This window comes from Amphibalanus amphitrite, unplaced genomic scaffold (genome assembly GCF_019059575.1).
Source record: "Amphibalanus amphitrite isolate SeventyFive unplaced genomic scaffold, NRLGWU_Aamphi_draft 001933F_arrow, whole genome shotgun sequence".
In the NCBI taxonomy this organism is placed as follows: Eukaryota; Metazoa; Arthropoda; class Thecostraca; order Balanomorpha; family Balanidae; genus Amphibalanus; species Amphibalanus amphitrite.
This window is the reverse complement of record NW_024883426.1, coordinates 58844-72081: the sequence shown is the minus strand read 5'-3', so window position 1 is coordinate 72081 and position 13238 is coordinate 58844. Positions and strand designations below refer to the sequence as shown.

Below are 13238 nucleotides of genomic sequence, written 5' to 3'. Positions count from 1 at the left end.
CCTAGGTCAAACCGATGACGTCACAGGTCAGGTCAAAGGTCAGATTTTCACCGTTCACAGGCAATTCAAGAAATGTGCTGTGAAAGCGAGTAAATTGGTAACTTATTGAAAACCATCGATGGTACATTGTTCGTCAAACACATACTTTGCTATCTGAGGTCACTGATACCAGGTCAGGTCACAGCGAGGTCAGGTCACCGGGGGTCACAATATGAATGTGTCGTGTGATACATGTTTTATGGTCCATTTTACATGACAAATGCGATTATGTGGGTTAGGCAGCCTTTGGGGCCAGCCTAGGTCACGTTTTTGTGAAGGTCAGGTCAAGGTCAGGTCAAATTAGGTCAAATTTCAAAGTTGATATTTTTGCATAAAATGGGTATCGATTCGATGCAGCTCGTCACGGGGAGTCTAATGGTGGTCTTCGTTTTGCTCTACGAGTTCTAGAATTGCCAAAAATTGAGTTTGAAAATTTGACATCATCATTTTTGAACAGTTTTTTCGCTATAACTTGGCCAAAAAACGAGGTATCGATCTGAAATTTGGTATGTAGATAGAAGACGGTAGGCACTATCACATATATTCCGGTTTTTTCGAAACTCAAAAAACTTTTTGGATTTTTTGGCGAATATATCCAAAAAAATGCTTTTTTGATTTTTGGGGGTCAAAACTCAAAAATTTCAAAAATTCGAGATAGCAGTTTTGTAGCCCTGTCAATTCTACACCTTTTATGTCTTGATCATTTTTCTGTATCTTCAAAGCTGTAGTCCTGACAGGTCTTCTCGCGAAGGTCTTTTTTCGGTCGAAAATGACAGAACATGACGTCACTCTGACGTCATTTGTGGCCAACCTATCATAGCCTCTGGAAAAATTTTTGGTCACAATGTGTAAAATTGATGCCCGGAGGGGTCCTGAAAGTTTGGTGGCGATATCTCCAGCCGTTTAGGAGATATCGACCGAAAAGGACGGGGGGGGGGCCGTTTCGGCCCCCCCCCCCTACGGGGCGCGGGATAACTCACGATAGTTTGAAAACATGTAAACTTTATTTGATGCTAGGCAAAACGTGAAGGTTTTATTATCATGAGAAACACTGCCCAAATATCAATATTCAGCGGCATGTTATCCACCCAAACTAAGAAGTTTCGCACAAAAACAGAATTATCATAACGCATATCAACGCAAGCAATGCTCACTCTAATGTAATGCACCCTTTCCACAACCCAAACTCCTCCCTTAAAGCCCACTCACTGTTGGTTGGGTAGAGTTTCGGGTCACATCCGAGCCCCGTCCTCAATCTCCACCACTGCTCGTATCACTCTCTCCCAAACTCTGAGACACATGAGTCACCGTACTCTCGTCTTGGATAATGTGTCCGTGTTCTCGTTAAAAAGTGAGCTGGGAGCTCCGAGTCACCGCTGGTTGTGCCTCAACGCTGCACGGTGCACACACATCTAAACGGAACTGACCCGCAGATAGTCTGCCTGGATGTGTCGAAAGGGGGGGGGGCTGGGGACAGCTGAGGTCGGTTCTTCCTCTCAGGAAACTGAGTAGCCGAGCAGTGACCACACATCCGTGCATTTACTGCGTGATATTTCCACTGGTTAGACGGGATATTGACGTGCAGTCCGTGACTGGAAAAGGAAGTTTGTTTCCCGGAATTATTTCGAAGAGTCATCATTTTCTTAAATATGGGTTTTTAGGTTGCATGGCAATTTGTAATTGTGACTGTTTGCGAGCTACATAACAGAACACAACAACACAGCTTGGAACTCACTGAAGCAAAATTGGCAAAAACTCCAACGATGCACACGATCCGATCATCAAAATAAACGACCTGAAAGTGGCAGCTTTTCATCCAAAATAACGGCATAGTGAGGGAGTATTCCTACCGCTTTCTTCAATCTCAACCATAACCCCAAGCATTTTCCCATACCTCGCCAAACATCACTAACCTTTTTTAGTCACCACGACGACAGAACTCATCTCCTCTTCCCCCTCCGGTTCACCTCTCTGTCTCCCTTTTCACTCCTCCCAGCCCGCCCAGCCACGGGCGCGGCCGAAGCACAAGTAAAACCGCCCGGGGGCACGGTGCCTAACCGGCCGGCCGGCTAGCGACGCCGGGTCACGTGATCTTGGCGGGGGTCGTCTTCGCTTTGTGGAGCGACAATACGGCGATAGAATTCAGCAGACAGCGCGCTGCAGCGCTGAAAGGTTAGCCAAGCGAGTATTCAATGACGTTACCCGGGCAAACGGTGTTGTTTGAATAGTCTGTTGTTGATCAGGCTGGTGTAAAGGCACACCCCAGACTGGTGTCTTTTTGGACACGTGTCATCTGCTAGTAAACAGTTAAATATCTTCATCATAAGCAGTGTTCGCCACGGGCCGCAAAATCCCAGTCCAGCCCGGCCCAGGCCCATGGGTTCCCGGTTCACAGCCCGGCCCAGCCCGAGACCATTCATGGTAAAAGCGTCAAAGCCCAGCCCGGCCCAGCCGGTCAAAATGAATAGATTAAAAATTAATGACACCACACAGGCATCCATAGGTATTAGCAAACAACAATCTTTTGCTAGCAGCATGCACAATGCACATTGCATGTGTGCTTTATTAAAGGAAAAGGGCCACCTTTAACATGGGGATTGAAACTGAGATAGCCATCTTGTAGCCCGTGTCCGAAAACCTAAATGTGTACCTCCTTACGGCCGACTTCGGCCTCCATTCGTAGGTATCGGCGATTTTAAAAGAAAATACGCCAGGAATGCGTCCTTATCCCAGGAATGCGTTCTTATCCGACAATACAGCCACCCGCGGCGAGGCTTTGGTTTTTTTACCAATCAGCTCCAACCAGCTCAGCTTTAACCAATCAGCTTATCTGACACAATCCGACGAGTCTGTCTTCTGAACGCTGATTGGCTTGAGTGTGACGTCATCGCTATGCCATCATACAGTAGGTGCCGTAGAGAGTATCAACATAGTACCAATATGTTAAATAGTTTTAAATACCTTTTCGCGAATTGTGCACTTCTGGCACCAGTTTTAAAAAGAAAATGAAAAATAATAATGTCAAAATGAAAAACAACGATATCTTCATATTTCACGAAGGTGGCCCTTTTCCTTTAACTCGTTTGCGATTGCTCTACATGCGATTAACTCGTCTTGCACAGTAATAAGCCGTGTATGTAGTTATAGTTATTGTCTCAGTTGCGAACCCCCGACTCAACTTAACAGTCCCTGGCCCAGCCCATCCACAGCCCATCGATCCTGCATATTTGAGGGCCCAGCCCAGCCCGTAGCCCAGCCCAGCCCATGGCTCATTGGGCTGACCCGGCCCATAACGAACACTGATCATAAGTCATAGACTGAAATGGTTTGTTAACTTGCTAAGGTATCATTGGAAGTTATGTTACTAATCCCGCTCGGATGAGGTGCGTGTATGTGTGTTTAGGGTGCAGGTATGAGGGTAATAATCTATCATTCGTCAGGCCTAACAACGATAGAACAAGTCATCTAATCTGACTGAACCAGTCATTATATATAGGGGAGAGTGGGGTAAGATGCCCAGGATGGGAAACACGCCCCACCCCCTCTAGCGGCGAAACAAAGAATCGAGCCTGGAAATTTATGTTCTTAGCGTAAAGCGAAAGCCTGCCTTGTTAACTGCACACAAATTTGCGAAGCTCAGTTGAGCAGCGGCTGGCTGGTGATTGCATGTTTTTCATTTGCTGCTTTCAAAAAATATTCTGGTGTCAAAACATTGTAAATATCAAAGACGGTAGCTAATTTTTGCGTCCCTTGCTATAGTCGTGATACATTAACATGCGTGTACCGTGTCCCAAACAGTTTGTTTCAGGGTGTAGTTTTATGGCTAACAAATTGTACTGATTTAATGTTACTTCGGTGCACCTTGGGGTAATGCCCCCTGTCCTGATGGGGAAAGACGCCCCCCTAAATCCGTAGGCTGTCCTTCAAGCAGCCCGTCAAATCATTTATTACATACTTGTGATGAGAGACAAAAGCCGATCTGGGACTATTGAGAGTCCAGTAGTCAGTACGGTCGGGTGCTCCCCATGCCGGTCTCTCGGCCCACACAGCGACTTTTTGGGTGGCATCTGACTCTGAGAGCCCTCACGACGGCCTCTGTGGGCCCCATTATTGGCTCCAGGGCCCCTCACTACATCCTTTGAGGGCTCCTACGTTGGCTCCACGGGCCGCGCTGGCATCTGAGGTACCCACGATGGGCTCGAGGGCCCTCAAGCATCATGAAGACCTATAAGGGCCACACAGTGGTCTCCGAACGCCACCACGGTGACTTGTTTGGCAGCGCTGGACTATGATGGCCCTAACGATGACCTCTGAAGCCCCTTACGGCTACTTTTGAGGGTCCTTATGATGACGTTTGTTGTCTACTGCAGGCTCGAAGGGACTACTGATTCGTTCAGGCGATTCACGTGCCCATTTATGTCGCTTATAGTGCAGGGGGCATCTTCCCCAACGCCAGAGGGCGTCTTTCCCACCCTGTGGGGTAAAATGCCCCCTTTCACTTCTTCAGGAAAATGCTTAATAGCAAAAAAAGTTATCATATTTTAGGCACGAAAGTGTGATAGTTTTGGAGAAAAATGATGTCGGCTTCCGTTGAAACTCCAAGTTTTTGCTTTCCGATCGTCATTTTCGAATAATATATGACATAGCAAAACCCTGGGCATCTTTCCCCACTCTCCCCTACCTGACCAAATGATTGACCTGACCTGCTGGTTGAAATTATTTAGCTCTGGCAATCGTCTCTCAATATTGCCATTGTTGCCCAAGCCCTTCATTGGCTGTTGTAGAGCCTTCTCCCTACAGTTGGCATTATTTGAGAACGAAACTGATATTCCATATTCAGCTGACCGCTAGGGGAAGTTGGGGGAACGCCGAATACTTTTTTTCTGACGCCCGTAGCACGCAAGGACGGTAGACAACATAAGCTATTCTTGTTGGCGTCATTCGAGAGGCCAGTCTTTTGTCTTTCAAACATACCAGGCGCATTTGATGAATTCGCATACCGTTAAGCGCAAAAACTAAAAATATCAAAGAACTGACTTTTTCGGCGTTGCCCCGGACTGCGGGGAAAGCCGAAAATGGGATAAATGATCTACGAGGAATGCCGACATTGATGTTTTGCCAATTTATCTCAAACATTATCCAAAATTCATCAAAGCTGACACGCGTTTTAATAGCTTGAGGACGCTTGGTGCACACTGGAAGTTATAATTGTGAGAAATAACGCAATGCCAGGTAAATCATTCCTTGTAGGTAACAGGCCGTTGTGCCGGCTGAAAGTGTAATTTGTTTGACTAAAAATACGCGTTGCTATTCTACAGCAGTAAAGTCCACGTAGCGTGCTTTAACGTGCGTAATTGCACGTTTTCGGCATTACCCCAGCCAGCCATACTTTCATTTGCAGGCCCATAACTTTTAAACGTGTTGTATAAATTTCAAATAGGCAGCACACTTATGCAAAGACATGCTGAAGATTACTTGACCGAATTGGCCAGACAAACGGTAGCATAATGAGTAAGAAATGCAGCTTCAAAGGCGCATTTAGTACAAGGGAAACGTACCTTGAAAAACGCTTTTGGCGCCCTCACAGCCGAAGTATTCCAAATGACGACTCGTAACAAACATGCGATAATTGTAGTCACTTAAGCTTCAGAGCATCACTGAGACGTGGCATCCATGTCGTACGGTTTTAGAAATATCTCGAATTTCGGCTTTGCCCCAACTCCGGCATTGCCCCAACTTCCCCTACTCGACTCGGCGGCCGCTGCATACATCACAGATAACACGCGAGTTGCTAAGGGGGGGGGGCGTTAAACGCCCCCACTTTTTCGCCGGGTCATAGCATAAAAACGGCGCGCCGCAGGCGCGCCAAATTTTGGTTACCTGTAGGGAATTGATTGAAGTTTATTGTGACAAAAAAAAAAAATCGGTCGGAGAATTTTTGAGATTACGAGGTTTTAGTGACGTCATGACTTCTGAGTTTTCGACCAAAAACGGTATATGTTCAAAAAATCATATAAAATTACAGAAAAGAGATACAGACATGCCGTAAACGCCATTAGACTGCCAATACCATGAGCAATCGAATGGCTATCTTCGATTATTGATTACAGTTCCGCATTTTACAAAATCTTGAACTGAATCTTGGCAATTTCTCGTGACTACTTCACGACCATGATACATGCATTTCTTAAATTGAACTTTTTGAGCCAAACACGTAGACATATGATAAAATGAATGTCACCATCGTGTTCTACGCCCCAAATTACCCATGAAACATGTGTTGCAGGCTGCGAATATCAGTTTTGATTTTCGGGGATATGTGCCTACCCGGTTGACCTGACCTTGACCCTGACCTATGCTTGACTGACCCCTACATGGAGCTGACACTCTTGTAGGCCTTATATGATGGATTGTGCACCGTTTTGACAGTTTATGACGAGAGGAGCCCATTGCGAAGTCCTGAAGTCCATGCTACTGAAAGCCCGATTTCATGTGTTTGACCTGACCTTGACCCGACCTGTGACCTCAAAATTTAACTTGTAAGTACTCATCTGAAGCGTCTCGTCGCGTTCCTTCGTTTGCCGCCTCGTGCGTTTCGCTGCGCCCATTGGTTCTCGAGTTATCGGCTGGGGGCGTTTAACGCCCTCCCCCCCCCCCCCCCAGCAAACGGTGGGTGGCGAAATTTCGTCAAAGTCGCGCCACTTGATCCTCTTTATCCCGGTATAAAGAGGATCATGTGGCGCGACTTTGACGACTCGCAGACTAATGAGGTCACCAAAGCAATGCAGCCAGTATAGGGTTACACATCACAAAGAATGTTGGGGATATTCGGATTGAGCAGTCACATGTCCTCTATGTAGGTCACAGGAATATATTTGAAGTTGCATCATGGAAAATTTGCCGCATCGTGTTAGGGCGACGGCCGGCGTCCCCTGTAATTTTCCATAGAGACAACAGGCGTCAACATTGGCCGCCTTGACATTGGCTGCCCGCTCGATGACACCGATACGGGGCCTCCCGATTCGTCATCGGGGCTTCGTTGCCAGCGTGGTCACTAATGAGTGCAATCCCTGAGAGCTTTACATGCTACAAGGTAACAGCTAACTACCCTGCACCTTCCTCGTCACTCTAACTCACTCTCATTTCCCTTTCCTCTTTCTTTTCTACCTTGTTCTCTCTCTCTCTCTCTCCTCTCTCTCTCTTTCCCTCTCTCTTTCTCTCTCTGTCTCTCTGTCTCTGTCTCTGTCTCTGTCTCTGTCTCTGTCTCTGTCTCTGTCTCTGTCTCTGTCTCTGTCTCTGTCTCTGTCTCTGTCTCTGTCTCTCTCTCTCTCTCTCTCTCTCTCTCTCTCTCTCTCTCTCTCTCTCTCTCTATCTGTTTCTTCTCTCCATCGTGTTTCTCTGGTAACGCAACAATCTAATGATCCATTCGGCAACGATCTTCGACCGGAACCCCTAAGTCCACATGACCTGTACGGTGTCGAGCTCGACTGCAAAGTTACCCTCTCACCGATGAATCACTGCCGTTGGGAGGCTCAGTAGAAACCAGCAACATCTGTTGCCATCGGATACGCCCCACTCGAGGACAAGCTCACCCCTCCCCACTCCTCCGGGGGGGGGGGGGGGGTCCTATGTTCCTATGCCTGCAGCCAGTGGGCGAAACCTTGACACCGGAACGATCACATGTGAACCCTGCTGGCCCCGCCACTGTGAGGTGCCGCTGTATAAAAGGGGCTCCTCGCGTCGGTAAAGCGCGGTTCACAGGTGCATCGTGTGGCCTTGAGTGCCGTCTGGCGGGAGGCCCGATACTGCAGGGGGGAGAGAGAGGGGGAGGGAGAGAGAGAGAGGGAGGGAGAGAGAGAGAGAGAGGGGGAGGGAGAGGGAGGAGGAAGGAAAGGTGGAGGAACGAACGTCCGGTTCCGCTTCTCAGGTGCTCGGGTTTGAATTGATTTTAACAGCAAAGGTGATGCCTCTAAAGGTGCTTTTTAAATTCCATCTATCTAGTAATGAATTGAATTGTGCACTGATCCTGAATTAAAAGCAGTCAATTCAATATCATTCACCATTTCAGCATTACGTTCAATTGCATTAAAAAATTGGTCAAGCATGCGTAGGAGATTTAGAACTACCTGTAACATTTGTCTATATACGGTATCCTGTTTATTCCGCAAGAGTCTGTCCCGAACGTCCCCGCGCTATTTTGGTTGTATAATCGATAACCACTACCGCTGTCCGCTGTGCGTGTTGACGGATCGTCGTCGTAAAATTACTTTATCACGATTCACGGGGCTCATTCTAATCACAGAGCTCATAAAAGAGGTGATTACCTATAACATTTTCTCTCGACATTTCTAGGGATGGGGGTCTGCGAGGCTAGTAAATGTCTACATATGTGGACGATGTGTAAAATGAAATACAGAATATGATTACATTGGAGACAGCTCGTTTCTGGTTTAGATATGCACTTGTCCGACAGTCGAAAGAATGCAAAGTAATTGCATTTGCATGACAATCCATACTGTAACTGTTTTCAGTTTGCTGTTATTGTTCTTACAGTCGTGCTACCAATGCGAGTAATGGAAATGCTTCAGCTAAAATGCTAGTGCAAGATCCGCCAATAAATTATGAAAATTTACACCCGCGCCGCACATGATCATATCAGATTTCGGAGCTTATGTTCTAGTAATCTTGGTATCAATTACAGCCGGGCCTGTGTCGTATCACTTCGGCCACTGCCACATTGTTCTCAGAAGTCAACTCTGGATGACTATCTGATGCAATCTGACACATTTGTGGCCACTGGCCAGTACCCTCCCCCGCCCCCCTCCCACCACGGAAAAATGCCATTGGAGGGGGAGGTGCTCGGCGTTTGAACTGTAAAAACTGACATTCGCCGACTTTCGTGCTATCATGGCAAATCTCGCTAACCCAAAGCTTGTTGAATCGACTTTTCGTAGCATCTCGTGCGTCGATGTCAGTTCAACACGCTGTGTTGATTGCTGTTTGGCGTGAAAGTGAATGCATGCTAGCTCAGCACTTCTATGCATGACTCACATGAAACAAAGACTGAAAACATAGCTCATTGAAACTCATGTCAATACCTGTTTTACCAAGATGTTTCATCTGCGTGGTAAAATGTACCACTACAGGGTAAGATAGACCACAGTGGTCTGTCTTCCCCTATAACTTTTGTCATTATCATGACTTGTATGTTGAGTAGCCCAATACTGTGAAACCTTACCTGTCCCATATGTGTGAATATAACATTGTTTTTCATAGTCAAGTGCAAATAAAATTATTCAGATAAAAAAAACGCTTAAATTAAACCAGTATAACGCCTTTTGGGGCGACTAACGGAGCGAGCGAGAGGGTAGGCCTTGCACGTGCGAAATTTCGAGGGTGTACCTCCAACTGACTTGTGCACGGCACCCTACTAACCGGTCTCTAGCGATGTGCCAAATTTGAGCACAATCGGCCCAGCCGTTCTCGAGATCTGGAAGCGGCACCCTGCACGTGCGCACGTGCAGAAAGGGTCCCAACTGACTTGTACACGGCACCCTACTAACTGGTCCTTAACCGTGTACCAAATTTGAGCGCCATCGGTCCAGCCGTTCTCGAGATCTGGAAACGACCCCTGCACGTGCGCACGTGCAGCAGCACCCCAACTCTGGCACATGGATATGCAGTGCCTAGTGGGTGCCTACCTACATGCCAACTTTCAGCGCAATCGGCCAAGTAGTTACCGAGATATTGCAACAATTACAAAACTGACACCTCTTCGTTTTGCACGTGGTACGTGCATAAGGGGTCACCCACATGCATCGGGAATATTCCAATACTTGGTAGAAGGAATGAAGCTACCCTACAAAAATTACCGCGTGTAAATCGGTCAAGTGGTTGCTGAGATATAAGCCTCGCAAAAGCGTCCGCACGGCCGGCCGCTCATACTCAGAAATTTCCGTTAATCTAAGCAAAGACTACGCTCACTTCGCTCGCTCCGTAATAATCCTTTGACACCTTACATTAGATCAGTTAAACAAAAATAACATTTTTTCTCAATCTATATTATAAATCCTAAAAAGTACCCCGCCGCCGCCCACGCCGTGTGCGACGTAGTCACTTTGTAGCGCTTATTGCGGCGGCGTCTGTTGACCTACGGCCGTGAAATTTTACAGCGATGTGGGCCACCTTTACACGTAGGTCGTATTAAATTTTGGACATGATGCGGCCGGGGGTGCGCCCTTGGCGCGTGCTCGCGTGCCCATACACTGAGAAACACATTTTAGAACTTATACTGATAGTACTCACCTGAGTACCTTCGATGGTTTCCATTTTGCCGCTTTGAGGAATTGGTCTTTCCCGAGAACTGTGCATGGTCTCCACTTCGGTTTCAGGAGTGGATTTGGTCTTGACCGAGATAGTTTAGTACTGGAAGTTGTCTAGCTACCCGTGTAACGCAAACAGTCGGTCTGCGGTGAGATTCGAACCAGCAGTCATTCGGTCAGAAAGGATGGTAAACTTCTCACTTTTTTCCTTATAGTTCTCGCAGCTGACGTGTTTTGACGACAGATGTCAGCACAGAAGGAAACTAATGGCGTAGGTGGCGCTGTGTTAAGAGTAGAGCAGTTTGAAGTGCTGCGATTCCATTTTCGCTTAGGAAAATAGCAATTATTGATAAAAATAAAACATGTATTTTTCAGTAGAAGAAATAATTTTTAATGAAAAAGAGCCTTACTATATGACACGATGTTTATCGATTTTAACAGTTCAAACCAATTCAAATGGATATCCCTAAGGAACACCTCTATAATGCCTCAGTGCTTCCGGTCCTTCCTTTCTCGAAAGCACTGCGAAGGCTGCCGGCAGCGTGGTTGTTCCTTTCGCGAGTTGGTGTCTGGCGCACAGCGCGAACGTCTCATGGTGAGTTTGTTTTCTGTATTCTTTGTGTGCACTTAACAGCTTGAAAGTAACCACAGCAAAGGTAATTACTTACTCTGGGAGGTGGCAAAATCTGTGTGCCATTGCCCATTTTTGGGATATAGGACAGGTTGCGATTGCCATCTGTTTGCCAGTGTTAGCAAAATCTGCTTAAATACCAATTCGTGTGCTCTGAGGATATGGCTTAGAAATTAAGCGTTTCTGCCGTTTCTCTAATATTTGTCTTACTCTCCCTTTCAGAGCAAGAAGCCGTAGAGACGATGCTCTCAATGTTGGACACCGAAGTGAGGCAACTCATCGGGCACAACGCCAAAATGTCCCTGTTGTGTCCCGGCCCTGGGTCACGCGTGTCGCGCCTTGACAGCCGTGACCTTGAACGACCTTGACCGGCCGGGCCGGGCCGAGCGGCCGAGGGTCAGTATCGTCCGAGCGGCGCTGGTGTCAACACAGCTGAGTGCCGCGAGGTGAGGTGAGGCGTGTTCGCCGAGACGGTCCGGCCACAGTGAAATAGTGAAATAGTGGTGTAATCGATAATATGCGTGGCCAGTACGCGAGTGAGATTGACCCTGTGCGCGACACCGATTCAGAGACGCACATAAGTTAACACCGTCGTGTCGGATCGCTCGTACCGGTGATGGGAGACAACGAGCAGCTGGAGCGTCTGATGGCGCTCATGGTTCAGCAGTCAGCAGGCTGCCATGCTGGAGTAGCTCCTCCCCAGCCAGATGCAGCTACCAGCTGCGCAAACTGTCTAGAGCGGCCAACCGGCTGTCGTCGCCTCCGCCGCTCCTATGGCTAGACTTCGGTCTCACATGGACTGCCGTCGGTAGTGTTCACATGCCAGCCCATACATTTTACCTGTATTAACTTTTTAATGTCTGTGCCTGTGTAACTCATTGTACGTGCCTGTACTTAACAGTGTTTGAATTGTACATCGTTCGCACAGTCTGTGGACCGTGGGGAACGCCGCTTGACATGCATTTTTGCACTTACCTGCATTCCGTGTTAAAAGTAAAGTAAAGGGACTGAGCTGTCGTGCACCGGGAGATATTATGGTCTCTTGCTAAACGACACAGTTGAAACTCAGCACGCTGGTCGGTACTGACTGGGGCGGCAAGCGAAAGGGTTTGGGCAGCTTTTGAAACAAAATGTTCAAAATGTTCGAATGACTGCATCGCATGTTCTGTTCCAGAGTGAGTTTTTTGACATCTGACACAATAAATATACATGCCTGTTCTTTACCTTGTTTGTGCATGGAGGGAATGGGAAGGAACGAGAACGCGGATGCTGTGCCATGAAAAGCTGGCGCTCTACAGGGAGGGGAGAGGGGGGGAATGGGTCGTGAGCGCGAATGCCGTGCCAGGAAAGCCGGCGCTCTTAAGTTGTAAAGTTCTCGGAGACCATACAGGATCATATTATGAGCGGGAATTGTGTTCGTTTATGATCTCATGACCTGGTAAAGGTTCTCATGGGAGATCATCCCGCAGTATAAGAGTACCTTATCCGGGCAAAGCTCTCGTTCAAGATAGCACACCATTCTCACTCGAGAACGTTACGGGAAAAACCTGAGAACTTTACCAAACTGGAGACCAACAACTGTAAACAAAGTTCTCCCCAATTGAGGCTCTCATACAAGACCAGAACGACCCCTGCATGGTCTCCGAGAACCATGGATAGGCTTGAGTGTTTCTCAGTGTAGGGTTAACATTAGAATCGGCAAAAACACGCTATTGCTCGGGAACGGTAAGGGCTACGGGGGTGAAATTTTCACTGCAAGTCGGACGCGTGCACTCATTTGTCGTATTAAATTTTCGAGGGGGTTGGTTCAGCGGTGTGCACGTGGTGGGGCCGCGACCGGCGCCGAGCAGAGGGCACGTGCTTTAGGCTCAGTTGTTCGCTTAAAAAACTGAGTGGGCCGGCAGGTCATTGACCTTTGACAACGAAGGCCGACACAAGGCACCGCTCGCCAACACTGAAAAAACAAAATGAGAATGGTTACGGATTGGGTTTCATGTGAAACCACGAGGTGGTCTATATAGTGAAATGGTGCTTGCTTGACCTCATTTATTAGGGCTGTCCGAGTCTCCTGTTTGACAAGCCTGATAGTTGGTCTCGTTTTGAACAGCGTTTGAAGCATCATGGGTGCGACTCTTTTTAGGACTAACCGTGAGAATGTTTGCCGGTCTCATCTCATATCCTGCGTCAGTGTCAACGTCAGTGTGAGGCAGAGTGGTGGTTTCAGATAAGTGCAGTCTCTGGACTTG

General features: G+C 47.5%; 1 long non-coding RNA gene across 1 annotated transcript; it reads left to right on the top strand.

Moving 5' to 3' along the window:
• The first annotated feature begins 10846 nt into the window (after positions 1–10846).
• LOC122375829 lies at positions 10847–11444 on the top strand. Its single transcript, XR_006255467.1, has 2 exons — positions 10847–10956; positions 11215–11444. It is a non-coding gene; the product is annotated as an uncharacterized LOC122375829 (long non-coding RNA).
• Positions 11445–13238: the final 1794 nt, after the last annotated feature.